General features: G+C 43.1%; 1 protein-coding gene across 1 annotated transcript in view; it reads right to left on the bottom strand.

Moving 5' to 3' along the window:
• The window catches only part of LOC141077565 (uncharacterized), a 63,776-nt gene that overhangs the window by 23,014 nt on the left and 21,759 nt on the right, over window positions 1-19,003 (bottom strand). The gene's annotated exons all lie outside the window — the stretch shown is intronic.

Here is a 19,003-nt window from a genome sequence, read left to right as displayed (position 1 = left end):
TATCCTGAGGCCATTCCTCTGTGCCACACATCAGCTAAGCTTATAGCAAAGGAACTCATGGGTATATTTTCGAGGGTGGGAATTCCTCAAGAAATTTTAACAGACCAGGGAACCCCCTTCATTTAAAAAATTATGAAGGAACTCTGCCGTTTGCGAAATGTTAAACAGTTGCGCACATCGGTCTATCATCCCCAAACAAATGGTCTGGTAGAAAGAGTCAATAAGACGCTGAAGAACATGTTAAAAAAAGCAGTTTCCAAAGATGGGAAGGACTGGGATCTCTTATTGCCAGAATTGTTGTTTGCAGTGCAGGAGGTGCCTCAGGCATCTACGGGGTTCTCGCCCTTTGAACAATTGTAGGGCAGACATCCACGGGGCTTACTCGATATAGCCAAAGAGGCCTGGGAGAACCAACCTAACCGCCAAAAAAGTGTGATAGAACATGTTGAAAAAATGCAAGAAAGAATGGAGACAGTCCTACCCTTAGTCCGGGAACATATAGAGGCAGCACAACAGTCACAGAGTTAGGTCTATAACCGGGGGGCTTGGGTAAGAACCTTTAGCCCTGGGGATTGGGCGTTGGTACTTGTGCCTACCGTAGATAGCAAATTTCTTGCAAGGCAGGGACCCTACGAGATTGTCATGATCCATGCTGGATCACGACATATAAAAAGCACAGGTAACCTTTTTTTATTCCCTAAGCTGTGCTTAAGGTTGTTTTTTGCCCCCGGTGGCAATTAGGATTATTGCACTGTGGTGTTGTTTGTTCTAAGTTTGCCACCAGTGGTGGTGAGCATCATTGCACTCTAGTTTCTTTAGTTAAGTGCACATGATTATAATGCAGGTGTGATTGCTGGCTCTCTATAAAAGAGTCACAGGTGTTGCAATCATTGTTGGTGATAGTGTTCATTTCAACCATCCTTGGTGGAGGAAGGAGCTGGAGAGCGTTCCTTGCAGCACTGTCTTAGCCTGGTGTGAAAGGAGTCATAGGGGATTTCCTTGTAGCTCTGACAGAGCTTGGTGGCAGCAACTCAGGAGGAGAACTGCATGCTGGTGGTGGACTCTGTTGCCAGGAGCAATTGCAACAGAGTAAAGCTAAGTGGTGTTTCCCTGTTTGTGTTTTTCCTTAGTGTGTATTAGTACAGCAGTGGGGCCAGTGCCTGCGCCACCCAGCTCCCTAGCAAGGGATAGGTGTAGGGTGTGCTAGGGCGACAGGTTCCTGATCAGCGCCCGGTGTGGAGCCGGCATAGGGAACGTTAGGAGCGTTAGGGACACTGACTCAGGGGAGTGCAGGAGGTCTCCACGTCCCCTTTCCCTATCGCAGGGCCCACCATTGTAGCTGTTTCCCTTCCCTTTGTCTTGTTGTTTTAGTTAGCGGCCTGCGAGTCGTGTCACACAGGACAGTATCACGTGCCGCGTCCTGTTGTTCTAGTTACCGGCCTGCTGGTCGCGTCACACAGTACTGGTCCACATGACAGATCATGGAAAGGGTGGGGCCAGTAGACTACAAGGTACACCAGCCAGGACGGAGAAAGTCAGAACAGGTTTACCATGTAAATTTGCTTAAACCATGGAAAGATAGAGAAAACCTTGGTGGGGATAGTCTGCTGCCTGCGTTTCAGATGGAGAAGGCTCCATCACCTCGGGGCGAGGCAGGAGAAGCCCAACCCGCAGTCAAAATTGCAGACACTTTGTCTCCTAGACAAGTTCAGGAGGTCCGGGAGTTCATTAGCCTAAATACAGATGTCTCTTCGGAGCTCCACGGACGCACCTCCCTAATCCAACATGACATTGTCACGGAGCCACAGGCCAAAGTCCGACTAAAGCCATATCGGGTGCCTGAGGCCCGGCGACAAGCCATCTCGGAAGAGGTAAAAACTATGGTACAGTTAGGGGTCATAGAAGAGTCCCAAAGTGAGTGGGCCAGCCCAATAGTCCTAATACCGAAGCCTGATGGGTTGCTAAGATTCTGTAATGATGTTAGAAAACTTAATGACATTTCAAAGTTTGACACCTACCCTATGCCTTGGGTTGACGAGTTGATAGAGCGATTTGGGCAGGCACGGTATTTTACAACTCTGGACCTCACAAATGGTTATTGGCAGGTACTCCTAACAGAGGCGGTGAAGGAAAAAATGGCTTTTGTAACACCTGAGGGGCTGTTCCAGTATAAGGTGTTACCCTTTGGATTGCATGGCGCACCAGCAATGTTCCAGCGATTAATGGATATTGTTCTCCGTCCCCATCGCTGTTATGCCTCAGCCTATCTAGACGATATTATTGTGTACAGCACAGACTGGGAAAGTGACTTAGACTCTCTGCGACAAGCAGGGCTAACTGCCAACCCAAAGAAGTGTTCCATAGGGTTGGAGGAAGCTCGGTACTTGGGTTACGCCATTGGGAGAGGAGTTCTCAAGCCTCAAGTAAACAAAGTGGAGGCAATTCAGAACTGGCCCCATCCCCTCACAACAAAACAGGTAAAAGCCTTTTTAGGTTTGGTGGGATATTACAGGCGGTTCATTCCCAACTTTGCAACCCTGTCAGCGCCTTTAACAGACTGCTTAAAAGAGAGGAAATCAGTGATGGTCCACTGGAATGATCAGTTAGAGGAAGCCTTTACAAAGTTAAAAGGGGTACTGTGTGGTACACCAGTCCTGATCACTCCAAATTTCAAAAAAGAGTTTGCTGTGCAGACGGATGCCTCTGAGATAGGGCTCGGGGCCATCCTGTCCCAGTAGGAAGAGCATCCCGTTAGTTTCCTAAGCCGGAAGCTTACCCCAGCTGAAACCAGGTACAGTATTGTGGAGAGAGAGTGACTGGCTATCAAGTGGGCACTGGAGTCATTGTGCTACTATTTGCTGGGGAGAACATTTCGGTTGATGACAGATCATTCCCCTCTTACGTGGATGAGTCAAGCTAAGGAGAGGAATGCCCGAGTCACCAGGTGGTTCCTGTCCCTGCAAAATTTTAAATTTTCAGTAGAACATCGGACAGGCAGACTACAGGGGAAGCAAAAAAAGAAGAAATATGCAGCACTCACCAATGTAGCTAAAAAACTGTGAGTCTTTATTTCACATAATTTCCATCAAATGTGTGGACATGCAGGACGTGGAGGAATGCTAGGGGAGGGAGGTGCCGGACAACGGTCGTTTCGTGATTACTCGCTTCTACGGGTCCAGGTGAGGGGATTAACTAAAGGTCATTCCCTATATAGGATCATAGACCTTACTAATTAACATACATAACAAGTTGTGAAACAAACATTTACAAAAAAATATATAGTTATACAATATACAGAGTGCAAGATACTAGTAAAGAATAAATCTTTCCATATCGATTTACAAGATAATCTATATTTTTACAATATCATAGGAACATTATAATCTAAATAACTTTACATACAGTTTTTTATATGACATTTTTTATAAAAATACTGATAGACCGATACGGTCATTTAGTCCCAAAGGACCTTGTGCGTTCGTTTTCAGGATCCATTTTGCTTCTTGTTGCAATAAAGCTTTGTCATGGTTACCTCCTTGAGGTGGAAAATTGACCTTTTCAATCCCTGCAAAACTCAAAATTTCTGGGTTGGCTTTCTGCACATCTTGAATATGCTTAATTAGTCGCAGTGAGCCCTTTCCTGATGTAATAGATCTATAGTGTTCACCAAAGCGTATCGTAAGTGGTCTTATAGTTTTTCCAATATAAAAATAACCACATGGACAAAAAATAATACAAACCACGAATTTAGTTTGGCAAGAAATGTAGTTTTGTACCTTATGTTCCATAGAGCCGAAATGTATAGAATTCCCTGTCAGATGAAGATGACAGTATCTGCAGTGACCACATTTATAATTTCCTTTTATTGATAAATCTCGTAGCCAATTTTTTTGAGGGGGACGAAGTCTATGATGTACTAATAAATCCCCTATATAATGGCCCTTTTGTATGCAAATTGAGGAACTAATTTACCATCTGTGTGTAAGGTTTTTTCTGCATCAATGAGATGCCAGTGTTTTCTCACTGCTGCATGTATTGCTCTATCCATTGCACTATGTTTGAAACAAAAATTATTTTTTTTGTAGGTTTGACTACACTATTTAATTTTTAGTCCTTTCCTTTAATAAATCCATCTGAGAAAATGTTTTTACCCTTTCATATGCTTCATTTAATAAAGTCATAGGATATCCCCTTTGCAAAAAACGTTGTTTCAGCTCAGAAATTTGTTCATTAAAAATGGTTTCATCATTATTCAGTTTTCTTACTCTTAGCATTTGACTATATGGAAGTCCCTTTTTAGTGTGTAATGGGTGAGCGCTCTTATAATGTAAGTAATTATTTGTTGCGGTTTCTTTTCTAAACACTTCTGTTTTTAAAGAGCCATTTTTTATTTTAAATTTGACATCAAGAAAATCTATTGTGTTTCCCCCAAATGAAAATGTGAAGCGCATGTTGTCACTGTTCACATTGTTCAGGTATTTTACAAAATCTGCAAATTCTTCCTGAGAACCGCCCCAGATAATAAAAATATCATCCACAAAGCGAAAATATGCTTGTAAATGTCTTAAGTGTGGATTTAGGGCTGTTTTTATATAAAACTCTTCAAACCGTGCTAGGAATAAATTTGCATAAACACAAGAGACTGGCGTGCCCATTGCTGTGCCCACCCTTTGTATGACACAAGAGACTGGCATGCCCATTGCTGTGCCCACCCTTTGTATGACACAAGAGACTGGCGTGCCCATTGCTGTGCCCACCCTTTGTACGACACTAGAGACTGGCGTGCCCATTGCTGTGCCCACCCTTTGTATGACACAAGAGACTGGCATGCCCATTGCTGTGCCCACCCTTTGTATGACACAAGAGACTGGCATGCCCATTGCTGTGCCCACCCTTTGTATGACACAAGAGACTGGCGTACCCATTGCTGTGCCCACCCTTTGTATGACACAAGACTGGCGTGCCCATTGCTGTGCCCACTCTTTGTATGACACAAGAGGCTGGCGTGCCCATTGCTGTGCCCACCCTTTGTATGACACAAGAGACTGGCATGCCCATTGCTGTGCCCACCCTTTGTATGACACAAGAGGCTGGCGTGCCCATTGCTGTGCCCACCCTTTGTATGACACAAGAGACTGGCGTGCCCATTGCTGTGCCCACTCTTTGTATGACACAAGAGACTGGCGTGCCCATTGCTGAGCCCACCCTTTGTATGACACAAGAGACTGGCATGCCCATTTCTGTGCCCACTCTTTGTATGACACAAGAGACTGGCGTGCCCATTGCTGTGCCCACTCTTTGTATGACACAAGAGACTGGCGTGCCCATTGCTGTGCCCACCCTTTGTATGACACAAGAGACTGGCGTGCCCATTGCTGTGCCCACCTTTGTATATACCACTTATCCAGAAATTTGAAGGCATTATGTGTCAAAACATAATTGACACACAATGCCAATCACAATGACAATCGAGTGACTCGATAATAAAGGAAATAAAATCCTGTGATTTGTTTGTGTAAAATCTCCTTTATTGCTGCTATGCCTTTATCATGGGGGATGCTGGTATATAGACCTCAGCATCAATAGATGCAAGGGCGAAATGTGGTTGCCAATGAAAATCTTTCAATTTTTTCAATAAATCTCCTGAGTCTTTTACAAAGGATATCACAGCTTTTAGTAAAGGTTTTAGTAGCCAGTCTAAGTATTGTGAAAGTGGTTCAGTCAAAGAGTTTTTCCCTGAAATTATAGGGCGACCCGGAGGCTCTTTTAAAGACTTGTGCACTTTTGGCACACTATACCAATAGGGAATTTCTGGGTATTCTGGAAAGAGTTTTTCTGCTCTCTTTTTTGATAATATCCCCAATTGAACATACTTTCTTAAAAGAGATCTTAATTTGTCCTTATATTTATGCAAAGGGTTGTCATTTAGCATACAGTAGGTATTACTATCATTCAAGTGATTTACGGCATCTTGTATATAGTATGTCTTATCCAAAAGAACCAAATTCCCTCCTTTATCAGATCTCCTGAAAACAGTATCATTCCATCCCTTCATTTCTTGCAAAGCTTTCATCTCAGATGCTTTCAAATTTTTTTCTGACATGGGATAGAGTAAAGCTTCTACATCCTTGATGACCATATCATGGAAAAGATCGATACTGTTCCCAGGAGATATAGGAGGCATGAAATTTGATTTTATTCCTCCTTTAAAAGGTATTGGTATTTCTTCGTTGGAATTAACTGATTCCAGGGAGAAATCCGGTTCAGTTATACTCATTAACATTTCAACATCACCTAAAAATTGTCTGGGACAGATATCTAAATTTAGCATAAAGCCTAAAGGACCAATAGTTGGAGTTTTCTCACCTTCATGTATAGGAACAGAAACTGCAGCTGAAACACTGGAAAAAGATTTTTTAAGATGTAGCTTTCTTATACTTTTAAACAATTCAATCCTAAAATCGACATAATCAAATTTTTCTGGAATACAAAAATTTAAGCCTTTAGATAGAACTTCAGTATGTTCACTGGATAATTGGCGCTTTGAAAGGTTTATTATACATAGATTGTCCTTGGAGGTGTTATTTCCTCCATGATACTTGCTTGCGTTTCTTTCCTTGATTTTGTAATTTTCCGGCCTCGTCTTGTTTTTTTCCTAAATGGGGCGAATTATTAGAGGTAGAAGGAAAAGTAAGCATGCTTGAGTCCTCTCGATCGTCTGCAACACTTGAGTCCGAATCCGTGGTCCATCCTTCATAGTTATTTTTCTTTTTATGAGCCATGTTGTATCTCTGTTTTTTTAGAAAAAGAGGAACGATTTTTATTCCAGGAAAAACGAAAAAAGTGGTTTGGTACCGTGTTAGCCAGTAGAAAAAAGTATATAAAGTGCTCTCAGTGAGAGAAACAAAATAGGAATCTTGTGGGTATGATACCTTTTAATGGCTAACAAATAATAGTGAATGTTGTTACAAAGCAAGCTTCCTGGACTGCTTATGTCCCTTCATCAGGCTGATATGACAAAATATTTGAAGAAACCTTATTTATATACAGTTTAACCCCTTCACCCCCAAGGGTGGTTTGCATGTTCATGACCAGGCCAATTTTTACAATTCTGACCACTGTACCTTTATGAGGTCATAACTCTGGAACGCTTCCATGGATCCCGGTGATTCTGACATTGTTTTCTCATGACATATTGTACTTCATGTTAGTGGTAAAATTTCATTCAAATAACTTGCGTTTATTTGTGAGAAAAACGGAAATTTGGCGAAAATTTTGAAAATTTTGCAATTTTCCAACTTTGAATTTTTATGCCCTTAAATCACAGAGATATGGCACCCAAAAAACTTGATAACTAACATTTCCCACATGTTTACTTTACATCAGCACAATTTTGGAACCAAAATTTTTTTTTGTTAGGAAGTTATAAGGGTTAAAAGTTGACCAGCGATTTCTCATTTTTACAACACCATTTTATTTTTAGGACCACATCACATTTGAAGCCACTTTGAGGGGTCTATATGATAGAAAATACCCAAAAGTGACACCATTCTAAAAACTGCACCCCTTAAGGTGCTCAAAACCACATTCAAGAAGTTTATTAACCCTTTAGGTGCGTCACAGGAATTTTTTTGAATATTTAAAAAAAAATGAACATTAACTTGTTTTCATAAAAAAAATACTTCAGGTTCAATTTTTTTTATTTTACCAAGGGTAAGGCCGGTTTCACACTAGCGCTTTTTCAGCGCGCGCACGGCCGGGGGTAGCTCCGCCCCCGATCCGGCTCTCTGCCCGGCGTGCCCGCCCCTTCCTTTTAGCGCCGCCTCCTAGCGGACAGCGGCGCCTGCGATCGGCGCACCCTATCTTTAGCATAGGGTGCGCCGATCGTGCGCAGGCCGTGCGCTAGTTGCGCTTTGACCTGCGCTGCGCACTTTTGACGGTGCGCCGTGCGCGCCAAAATCAAACTTTTCGGATTTTGGCGCGCACGGCGCACCGTCAAAAGTGCGCAGCGCAGGTCAAAGCGCAACTAGCGCACGGCCTGCGCACGATCGGCGCACCCTATGCTAAAGATAGGGTGCGCCGATCGCAGGCGCCGCTGTCCGCTAGGAGGCGGCGCTACAAGGAAGGGGCGGGCACGCCGGGCAGAGAGCCGGCTCGGGGGCGGAGCTACCCCCGGCCGTGCGCGCGCTGAAAATGCGCTAATGTGAAACCGGACTTACAGGAGAAATTGGACTGCAAAAGTTATTGTGCAATTTGTCCTGAGTACGCTGATACCTGATATGTGGGGGGAACGACTGTTTCGGCGCATGGCAGAGCTCAGAATGGAAGGAGCACCGTTTGACTTTTTCAATGCAAAATTGGCTGGAATTCAGATTGGACGCCATGTCACGTTTGGAGAGTCCCTGATGTACCTAAACAGTGGAAACCCCCTACAAGTGACCCCATTTTGGAAACTAGACCCCCCAAAGAACTTATCTAGATATGTGGTGAGAACTTTGAACCCACAAGGGCTTTACAGAAGTTTATAACGTACAGCGGTACAATTAAAAAATCATATTTTTTCCACAAAAATGATCTTTTCACCCCAATTTTTATCTTCCCAAGGGCAACAGGACCCTAAAAGTTATTGTGCAATTTGTCCTGAGTACGCTGATACCCCACATGTGGGGGTAAACCACTATTTGGGCGCATGGCAGAGCTCGGAAGGGAAGCAGCGCCATTTGACGTTTTTGGCTGGAATTGAGATCGGACACCATGTCGTGATTGGAAAACCCCTGATGTACCTAAACAGTGGAACCCCCCCACAAATGACACCATTTTGTAAACTAGACCCCCCAAGGAACTTATCTAGATGTGTGGTGAGCACTTTGAACCCCCCAGTGCTTCACAGAAGTTTATAACGCCCGGGCGTGAAAATAAAAAATTCGTATTTTTTCCACAAACATGATCCTTTAGTCACCATTTTTTTATTTTCCCAAGGGTACCAGGAGAAATTGGACCCCAAAAGTTGTTGTCCAATTTGTCCTGAGTATGCTGATACCCCATATGTGGGATAAAACTACTGTATGGACACACGTCAGGGCTCGGAAGGGAAGTAGTGACGTTTTGGAATGCAGACTTTGATGGAATGGTCTGCGGGTGTCATGTTGCCTTTGGAGAGCCCCTAATGTACCTAAACAGTGGAAACCCCCACAAATGACACCATTTTGTAAACTAGATCCCCCAAGGAACTTATCTAGATGTGTGGTGAGCACTTTGAACCCACCAGTGCTTCACAGAAGTTTATAACGCCCGGGCGTGAAAATAAAAAATTCGTATTTTTTCCACAAACATGATCAAATAGTCCCCAATTTTTTTTATTTTCCCAAGGGTAACAGGAGAAATTGAACCCTAAAAGTTGTTTTCCAATTTGTCCTGAGTACGTTGACACCCCATATGTGGGATAAAACTACTGTATGGACACACGTCAGGGCTCGGAAGGGAAGTAGTGATGTTTTGGAATGCAGACTTTGATGGAATGGTCTGCGGGTGTCATGTTGCCTTTGGAGAGCCCCTAATGTACTTAAACAGTGAAAACCCCCACAAATGACCCCATTTTGGAAACGAGACCCCCTAAGGAACTTATCTAGATGTGTGGTGAGCACTTTGAACCCCCAAGGGCTTCACAGAAGTTTATAATGCCCGGGCATGAAAATAAAAAAATCGTATTTTTTCCACAAACATGATCAATTAGTTCCCAATTTTTTCATTTTTCCCAAGGGTAACAGGAGAAATTGGATCCCAAAAGTTGTTGTCCAATTTGTCCTGAGTACGCTGGACACCCCATATGTGGGAGAAAACTACTGTATGGACACACGTCAGGGCTCGGAAGGGAAGTAGTGACGTTTTGGAATGCAGACTTTGATGGAATGGTCTGCGGGTGTCATGTTGCCTTTGGAGAGCCCCTAATGTACCTAAAGTGGAAACCCCCCACAAATGACCCCATTTTGGAAACGAGACCCCCTAAGGAACTTATCTAGATGTGAGGTGAGCACTTTGAACCCCCAAGGGCTTCACAGAAGTTTATAATGCCCGGGCATGAAAATAAAAAAATCGTATTTTTTCCACAAACATGATCAATTAGTCCCCAATTTTTTCATTTTCCCAAGGGTAACAGGAGAAATTGGACCCCAAAAGTTGTTGTCCAATTTGTCCTGAGTACGCTGACACCCCATATGTGGGAGAAAACTACTGTATGGATACATGTCGAGGCTCAGAAGGGAAGCAGTGACGTTTTGGAATGCAGACTTTGATGGAATGGTCTGCGGGTGTCATGTGCATTTGGAGAGCCCCTGATGTACCTAAACTATTGAAACTCCCCACAAGTGACCCCATTTTGGACACTAGACCCCCACGGAACTTATCTAGATGTGTGGTGATCACTTTGAACCCCCAAGTGCTTCACAGAAGTTTATAACGCTCGGACGTGAAAATAAAAAAATCATTTTTTTCCACAAAAATGATATTTTTGCCCCCAATTTTTTATTTTCCTAAGGGTAACAGGAGAAATTGGACCCCAAAAATTGTTTTGCAATTTGTCCTGAGTAGGCTGATACCCTACATGTGAGGGTAAAACACTGTTTGGGCGCATGGCAGAGCTTGGAAGGGAAGGAGCACCATTTGACTTTTTCAACTCAGAATTGGCTGGAATTGAGATCAGACGCCATGATGCATTTGGAGAGCCCCTGATGTGCCCAAACAGTGGAAACCCCCAATTCTAACTCCAACCCGAACCCCAACACACCCCTAACCCTAATCTCAGCCCTAACCCTAGCCCTAACCCTAGCCCTAACCCTAACCCTATCCCTAACCCTACCTAAACCCTAACCCTAGCCCTAACCCTAATGGAAAAATGGAAATAAATACATTTTTTTTATTTTATTATTTTTCCCTAACTAAGGGGGTGATAACGGGGGGTTTGATTTACTATTTATGGCGGTTTTTATATTTGGCAGCTGTCGCACGCTAAAAGACGCTTTTTATTGTAAAAATAGTTTTTGCATCACCACATATTGAGAGCTATAATTTTTCCGTATTTTGACCCACCGAGTCATGTGAGGTCTTATTTTTTGCGGGACGAGTTGATGTTTTTATTGGTACCAATTTCGGGCACGTGACATTTTTTGATCGCTTTTTATTCCGATTTTTGGGACGCAGAATGAACAAAAACCAGCGTTTCATGAATTTCTTTTGGGGGGGTGCGTTTACACCGTTCCGCGTGCGGTAAAATTGATGAAGCAGTTTTATTCTTTGGGTCAGTACGGTTACAGCGCTACCTCATTTAGGTCTTTTTTTATGTTTTGTCGGTTTTATGCAATGAAAACTATTTTATATAAAAAATAATTATTTTTGCATCGCTTTATTCTGCGAGCTATAACTTTTTTATTTTTTCGCTGATGATGCTGTGTGGCAGCTTGTTTTTTGCGGGACAAGATGACGTTTTCAGCGGTACCATGGATATTTATATGCGTCTTTTTGATCATGCGTTATTACACTTTTTGTTTGGCAGTATGATAATAAATCATGCCGATGCTTCCCTTTAACCCCCGGTACACCGCGATCATGTTTGATCGCGTTGTGCAAGGGGTTAACATGTCGGGGGCGGTCCGTGACCGCCCCTGACACATTGTGCCGGGTATCAGCTGACACCCGGCCGTGATCAGCGGCGCTCACCACGTGGGCGCCGCTGATCGCGGTAGACGTACTATCCCGTCCATGGGCATAGGGGCCCGGGTCCCATGGACGGGATAGTACGTCGGATGTCAGAAAGGGGTTAAAGCACAACATTTCAATAAACAAACAATGAGCTTGGAGAGAGAATCCTTAATTAGGTAAGATCAGATAGGTAGTATGAAAAGTTCTGAAGATCAAAGCGCTACTTGGAGGAGATAGCTCAGATATGGTAATGGGTCATAAAACCTTCTGACAAATTGAGTCCTGTGTGAATAGAATCAAAGATAGTAATGAATTTATGCTCCCACACTCTCCGATGCGTCTGTGATTTAAAATTGCCTTTTAAAATGACAACTTTCATATTGCCTATGTTGTGTCCTGGACCACAGAAATGTTTGGCCACAGGTAAATGGGTTTTTTTGTCTGTAATTGTATGACGATGAGACCTCATCCTTGCTCTCAGTCTCTGTCCTGTTTCTCCAACATAGAGGCCACCCACAGGACATATATTGCATAGAATTAAATACACCACATTGGAAGAGGAACATGTGAATGTCCCTGGGATCTTATAGTCCTGCTGTGTGTTGGGAATTTGGATTTTGTCTTTGGTCTCTATATGAATGCAGGTTTTGCATCTTCTCCCATTGCAAGGAAATGTTCCTCTTGGTGAATCTGAGGGCATTGAACTTCGGATAATGATGTTTCTTAGATTGGGAGGTTTTCTGTAACATAGCAAGGGGGGGTCTTTGAATAGTGTTTTTAACCGGTCATCCTTGTGTAGGATATGGTGAAGTTTCTTAGCCATTTTTCTGAGTATTTCAAGCTGTGTGTTGTAGGTCACTACCAGAGGTACACGATTTTCCTCTTTTTTTCTGTATTGAAGTACTTGACTTCTAGGGATCCTTGTGACCCTAACGATCTGACCATCAATGGAGGTGGGATGGTAACCTTGATTTAAAAATGACATTTTAAGCTGGGTTAGGTGTTCATCCCTGTCCTTGGGACTGGAACAGATATGGTTATATCTGAGGGCCTGGCTGTAGACAATGGATTTCTTAATGTGTTTAGGATGGAAGCTGTCCCATTTGAGGTATGTGGGACGGTCAATTGGTTTCCGATATACTGATGTTTGGAATGAACCATTTTGGATTTTTATGGTGGTGTCTAGGAAGTTGATTTTTGTTTTTGAATGGTCTAAAGTCAAGTTTATGGTTGGATGAAATTTGTTGAATTTGTCATGGAAATTTAGAAGTTCTTGTTCAGGCTCAGTTCAGATTATTAATATGTCATCAATGTAACGGAAATAGGCAAAGGGTTTGATGGAGCAGGATGCTAAAAAGTCATTTTCCAGTTTAGCCATGAAGAGATTAGCGTACTGGGGTGCCATTTTACTTCCCATAGCGGTGCCGGTGCGTTGTAGGTATAGCTCCTCACCGAAAGAGAAAACGTTGTGTGTGAGGATGAATCTGGTAAGTGCTATTACAGACTTGGAGGGGATCCCATTGGCCTCAAGAAACATTCGGCAGGCCGCTAGTCCATCTTCGTGTGGGATGTTGGAATATAAGGATTCGACGTCCATGGTGGCTAAGATGGTGCTGTCGGGGAGGGGACCGATCATGGATAGCTTATTAAGCAGGTCTGTAGTGTCCTGTATATAGCTGGCTGTCTTCCTTACCAGCGGCTTGAGGATGTTTTCAATCCACCCTGAGAATTTTTCAGTTAGTGTTCCCACCCCTGAGATGATTGGCCTCCCTGGGTTGCCTGGCTTATGAATCTTGGGAAGCATATAGAAAGTTCACATCCTTGGATTCTCGGGTATTAAGTCCAGAAGGTTTATGGGGTCTGTACATAGACCTTTGATGACTCTTTTCAACTCCCTCAGATATTTTGGAGTTGGGTCATCATCCAGTTTGGTGTAGTACTGTATATCCATCAGTTGTCTGTGAGCCTCTTTGATGTAGTCGGTTGTATTAAGGAGAACTATGGCACCATCTTTATCCGCAGGCTTAATAGTGATCTCCCTGTTGTTCTTAAGGCCGTGAATCGCCTTTTTCTCCTGCAAACTTATATTAGATGTTTCCTTTGCTTTTTTATCCAATATCGTGGACTGCATCGAATGTCTAAATGAGTCAATATATTGGTCCAAAATGGTGTTGCGGCCAGAGGGAGGAGTCCAGTCAGAGTTTTTCTTATTCTCTAGTTTGACTTGAGTTTGGCTGCCCAGAAGCCCCAAGTCCTCTTTGACAGAGAAGAACTCCTTCAGTCTAAGTCTCCTGAAGTATTGTTCCATGTCACTACAAAGTTCTGTTTTGTCTAGAGGTTTTGTAGGACAGAATGTGAGACCTCTGGAAAGTACATTAAGTTCTAGATTAGTGGGTTTGTAAGATGACAGATTAATAACACAGCTGACTGTACCTGTGTCCTTCTGGTGGTTTTGCCCCATGCTGTAGTGTTTAGGAGGGTCTTGACTGGTGCTGGAATGTAATCCTGCTTTCAGTCGAAGTCTGTGGAGTTTCTTTTTCTTGTTGTATATTAGGTACGACTGCAGTGTTGTATAGAAAAGCTGCATTTTCTGCTGTATGTCACCAGCAATTGTACTCCTTAAAGTTTGTATTTCCATTTGGACCGTTTTCTTGGTGCTGTAGAAAACATGAATAAGGTGGTTCCGTAGTCTCTCCGAAGTCCTATAGCAGAGGTGTTGTGAGTAATGAGTATTGTAGGTATTCCGAATGGGATTCTTTAAGCTTAGTCCTTTGGGTATTAAGTGCTCCTTCTTGCATCTTGTTAAAAAGAAGATGTCGCTATCCAGTTGTGCCAGTTTCTTCAGACGATCTTTCAGTTCCATAGATTTACGGTACATTCTGGTATCCTCCATTTAGTAAAACGAAAAAAGTGGTTTGGTACCGTGTTAGCCAGTAGAAAAAAATATATAAAGTGCTCTCAGTGAGAGAAACAAAATAGGAATCTTGTTATAGGAATTTTGAAATAGGAATTTTGTTTCTCTCACTGAGAGCACTTTATATATTTTTTTCTACTGGCTTTTTTCTGCTTCCACGAGATCAGGTAGGGAGTCCTCATCCTCTTGACCGTCTTCTGAAGCTAGCCGACAGCTTGCTATCATTGGAAAGTTCCGGTCATGGTACTCCTTAATCATATTCACATGGACAGTCTTTTGTCTTAGCCCCTGATCATCTAAGCAAGAAGATAATTGGTATCATTTAGTTTTCTGTGAACCCGGAAGGGACCCTCCCATGTTGTCTGCAGTTTATTCTGCCAATAGGGAACAATCATTAAGACCTGTTGTCCGTCTACAAACTCCCGATAGCGTGCTTTACGGTCATACCATGTCTTCTGTCTGGTTTGAGCCATACGCACATGACTCTGGGCTAAACTAGTGAGTTGAGCCAGGGTTTCTCGCAGCTTTAGGACATAAGGGACAACAGGGGCTCCTGTATCTTCAACTTGTCCCTCCCAATATTCTTTTAGCAGGGTTAAGGGTCCTCGGACCTTTCTTCCATAGAGTAGTTCAAAGGGGGAAAACCCGGGGGACTCCTGGGGAACTTCCCGATAGGTAAACAAGAGATGGGGTAGGTACTTCTCCCAGTCTGAATCTCTGTCAGTGAAGGCCCGCAGCATATTCTTCAGAGTGCCATTGAATCGTTCACAAAGTCCATTTGTTTGGGGATGATACGGGGTCGTTCGGATCGCTCGTACTCCACAGGTGCGCTACAGACACTGGACCAGCTCTGACATGAACTGGGATCCTTGGTCTGACAAGATCTCACTGGGGAATCCTACTCTGGTGAAAATGGTAACCAGGGCCTCGGCCACCTTGGCTGCAGAAATACTTGACAAGGCCACAGCTTCTGGATATCGGGTGGCATAGTCCACAACAGTGAGAATGTACTGCTTTCCAGATTTACTTGGTTTAGCCAGAGGTCCAATGATATCGACAGCTACTCTTTGAAAGGGTTCTTCTATTATAGGGAGCGGTTGCAGGGGTGCCTTTGGGTGATCTCCGGGTCGCCCTCTACTCTGACAAATGTCGCAAGTTCGGCAGAAATGCGCTACGGCTTGGGAAATCCCAGGCCAATAGAAAGATTGAGTCAATCGTCTCTCAGTGCGTGTTTTGCCTTGATGGCCAGCAGTAGGAATGTCATGAACAAGGTGTAATAGGGGAATTCTGTATTTCTGAGGAACAATCAGCTGTTTGCTATAAGTCCAGGGCTTATCTAGGGAATCAGCATTGGTAACCCGATACAGAAGTTCATTTTCTCTGATAAGAATCATAGAATCGTAGAGTTGGAAGGGACCTCCTGGGCCATCTGGTCCAACCCCCTGCTCAAAGCAGGATTTGCTAAATCATCCCAGTCAGATGTCTGTCCAGCCTCTGTTTGAAGACTTCCATTGAAGGAGAACTCACCACTTCTCGTGGCAGCCTGTTCCACTCATTGATCACTCTGTCAAAAAGTTTTTTCTAATATCTAATCTGTGTCTCCTCCCATTCAGTTTCATCCCATTGCTTCTAGTCTTGCCTTGTGCAAATGAGAATAAAGTTGATCCTTGTACAATGTGACAGCCCTTTAGATATTTGTAGACAGCTATTAAGTCTCCTCTCAGTCTTCTCTTTTGCAAACTAAACATTCCCAAATCCTGCAACCTTTCCTCATAAGACAGGGTTTGCAGACCGGTCACCATTCCAGTCGCTCTTTTCTGAACTTGCTCCAGTTTGTTGATGTCTTTTTTAAAATGTGGTGCCCAAAACTGGACACAATATTCCAGATGAGGTCTGACCAAAGAGGAGTAGAGGGCAATAATGACTTCACGTGATCTAGACTGTATGCTTCTGTTAATACATCCTAGAATTGCATTTGCCTTTTTTGCTGCTGCATCACAATGTTGACTCATTCAGTCTGTGATCTATTAGTATACCCAAGTCTTTTTCACATGTGCTGTCACTTAGCCCTATTCCTCCCATTCTGTATATGCTTTTTTCATTTTTATTGCCCAGATGAAGTACTTTGCATTTCTCCCTGTTAAAAACCATTCTGTTAATTGCTGCCCACTTCTCCAGTTTATTTATATCTTTTTGAATCCTCTCTCTCTCTTCTCTAGTATTAGCTATCCCTCCTAGCTTTGTGTCATCAGCAAATTTAATCAGTTTACCCTCAATTCCTTCATCTAAATCGTTGATAAAGATGTTGAACAATACAGGGCCCAGGACAGAGCCCTGTGGTACCCCACTTGAGACATTCTTCCAACCGGATGTGGAGCCATTTATGACCACTCTTTGGGTCCGATCACTAAGCCAGTTATGAATCCACCTAACAGTTGCCTTGTCCATTCCATACTTAGTCATTTTTTCAATAAGGATTGTATGAGAGACTTTGTCAAATGCTTTGCTGAAGTCAAGATATACTATATCTACAGCATTTCCTTGATCCACCCAATCAGTGATTCCGTCATAGAAGGAAATTAAGTTAGTCTGACATGACTTATTAGTTACAAACCCATGCTGACTCTGTTTAATCACTTCATTCTTATCCAGGTATTGACATACATGTTGTTTAATAATTTGTTCAAAGATCTTTCCTGGTATAGAAGGAAAAGCTGCAAACTCTCTTCCCTGTACAGCGCTTGCCATCCCTAAACCTTGATGATCAATTCTATTATGTAAACAATTCATTGATTTGAAACTTACCTTTGCAGTCTTCTCTTCTGTTCAGCAGGGGGGCTTCAAGCTCATGCGTGCTTGTCGCACACTGACACTGAGCCACTCACACTGCCCTTTCCAGACACAGCGGCTGGATTGATCTTTAGGGACAAAAATGCAGATTAGATAGATATTAGCATGGAATAACTTAGTAACATAGTTAGTAACGCCAAAAAAAAAACATTAGTCCATCCAGTTCAGCCTATAAAATTCTGTCAGAATAAATCCCCAGATCTACGTCCTTCTAAAGAACCTAACAATAACAAGCAGATTCTACCCTGAAATATTCCCCTTCATTGTCCCCTTCTTGTAGTAATATGCCCCATCATTGTCCCCTTCTTTGAGTAATATGCCCCATTCTTTTAATAATGTGCCCCATCCTGATCCCCTTCATGTAGAAATTGCCCCATCATGATCTCCTTCATGTAGAAATTGCCCATTCCACCTCCATCATTTCCTCCTCACCACCCAATCATTGCCCTCTCCATCACTCACATCATTGCCCTCTCCCCATCATTGCCTTCTCCCCCATCACCCGCATCATTGCCTTCTCCATAACTCCCATCCTTGCCCTCTTCACTACCACCCCATCTTTGCCCTCTCCCCCATCATTGCCTTCTCCATCACTCACATTATTGCTTTCTCCATCACTTCCATCATTGCTATCACCCCCATCACTCCCATCATTGCCTTCTCCATCACTCCCATCATTGCCTTCTCCCCATCATTTCCTTCTCCATCACTCACATCATTACACACACACACCTCTCACCTCTCCGCGAACTCGCCGGAAGCTTCCTCTCACTGGCACAGCGGCTGCGGAGCTGAATGATGATGTTATCCAGCAGCACTGCTGACTGCCATGTGAGGCAGGAAGCTACAGATCTGGAGCGAGGACACTTGTAGATGAGGTGATACCACGTGCCAGCAGAGAGGGCTCTGCATGCCATAGGTACGCCATCACTGGTCTAGGACAATTTGTTTGCACCACTAATTAACAGCAGTTACAATACCAAACTAGGTCGGTCCCTATAGGATAAAAACACAAGAATTATACTGTATTTTCACATACTATCTATTCCTGACACTGGAGTGGCTTATAAACTTACAAAGTATATAGCTTGAGGTCTGGGGTCTGCCAATATGTGGCTAGTTTTCTGACTGTTTCGGATAACATGATTTTAGTTTTTTTTGTCTAGTCTCACTTGAATATAGGTCAATATTAAATTGTCTCCTGATGAGTCGTCTTTGGTGAGGATGATGAAACCCGTAGAAATGAGAGGCTTGGAGAGTGAGTGTGTATATGTCACCTCATCCTATATACCCTCAACCTATTAGTCACCTACTGACTAACCTTCAGGGAGTGAATTATGGGTATAGTTTTACATTTGGAATTAATAAAGTTTATTTTTTCCTTTCATCAGTAAACATGAGGAATGACAAGAGACAACCCCTTTAAGAAGATCCAACATTATGAACATAAAAAAGGCTTCTCCCCTATGTGATGTCTCTGATGTTTATTAACAGTTGATTTTCAAGTAAAATATTTCCCACATTAAGAAAATGAAAAAAGCTTTT

The sequence above is a fragment of the Dendrobates tinctorius genome, unplaced genomic scaffold, assembly GCF_039654945.1.
Source record: "Dendrobates tinctorius isolate UK_male_01 unplaced genomic scaffold, ASM3965494v1 ptg000456l, whole genome shotgun sequence".
Lineage (NCBI taxonomy): Eukaryota > Metazoa > Chordata > Amphibia > Anura > Dendrobatidae > Dendrobates > Dendrobates tinctorius.
The sequence above is the reverse complement of the archived record's forward strand: the minus strand, read 5'-3'. Positions and strand labels throughout refer to the sequence as shown.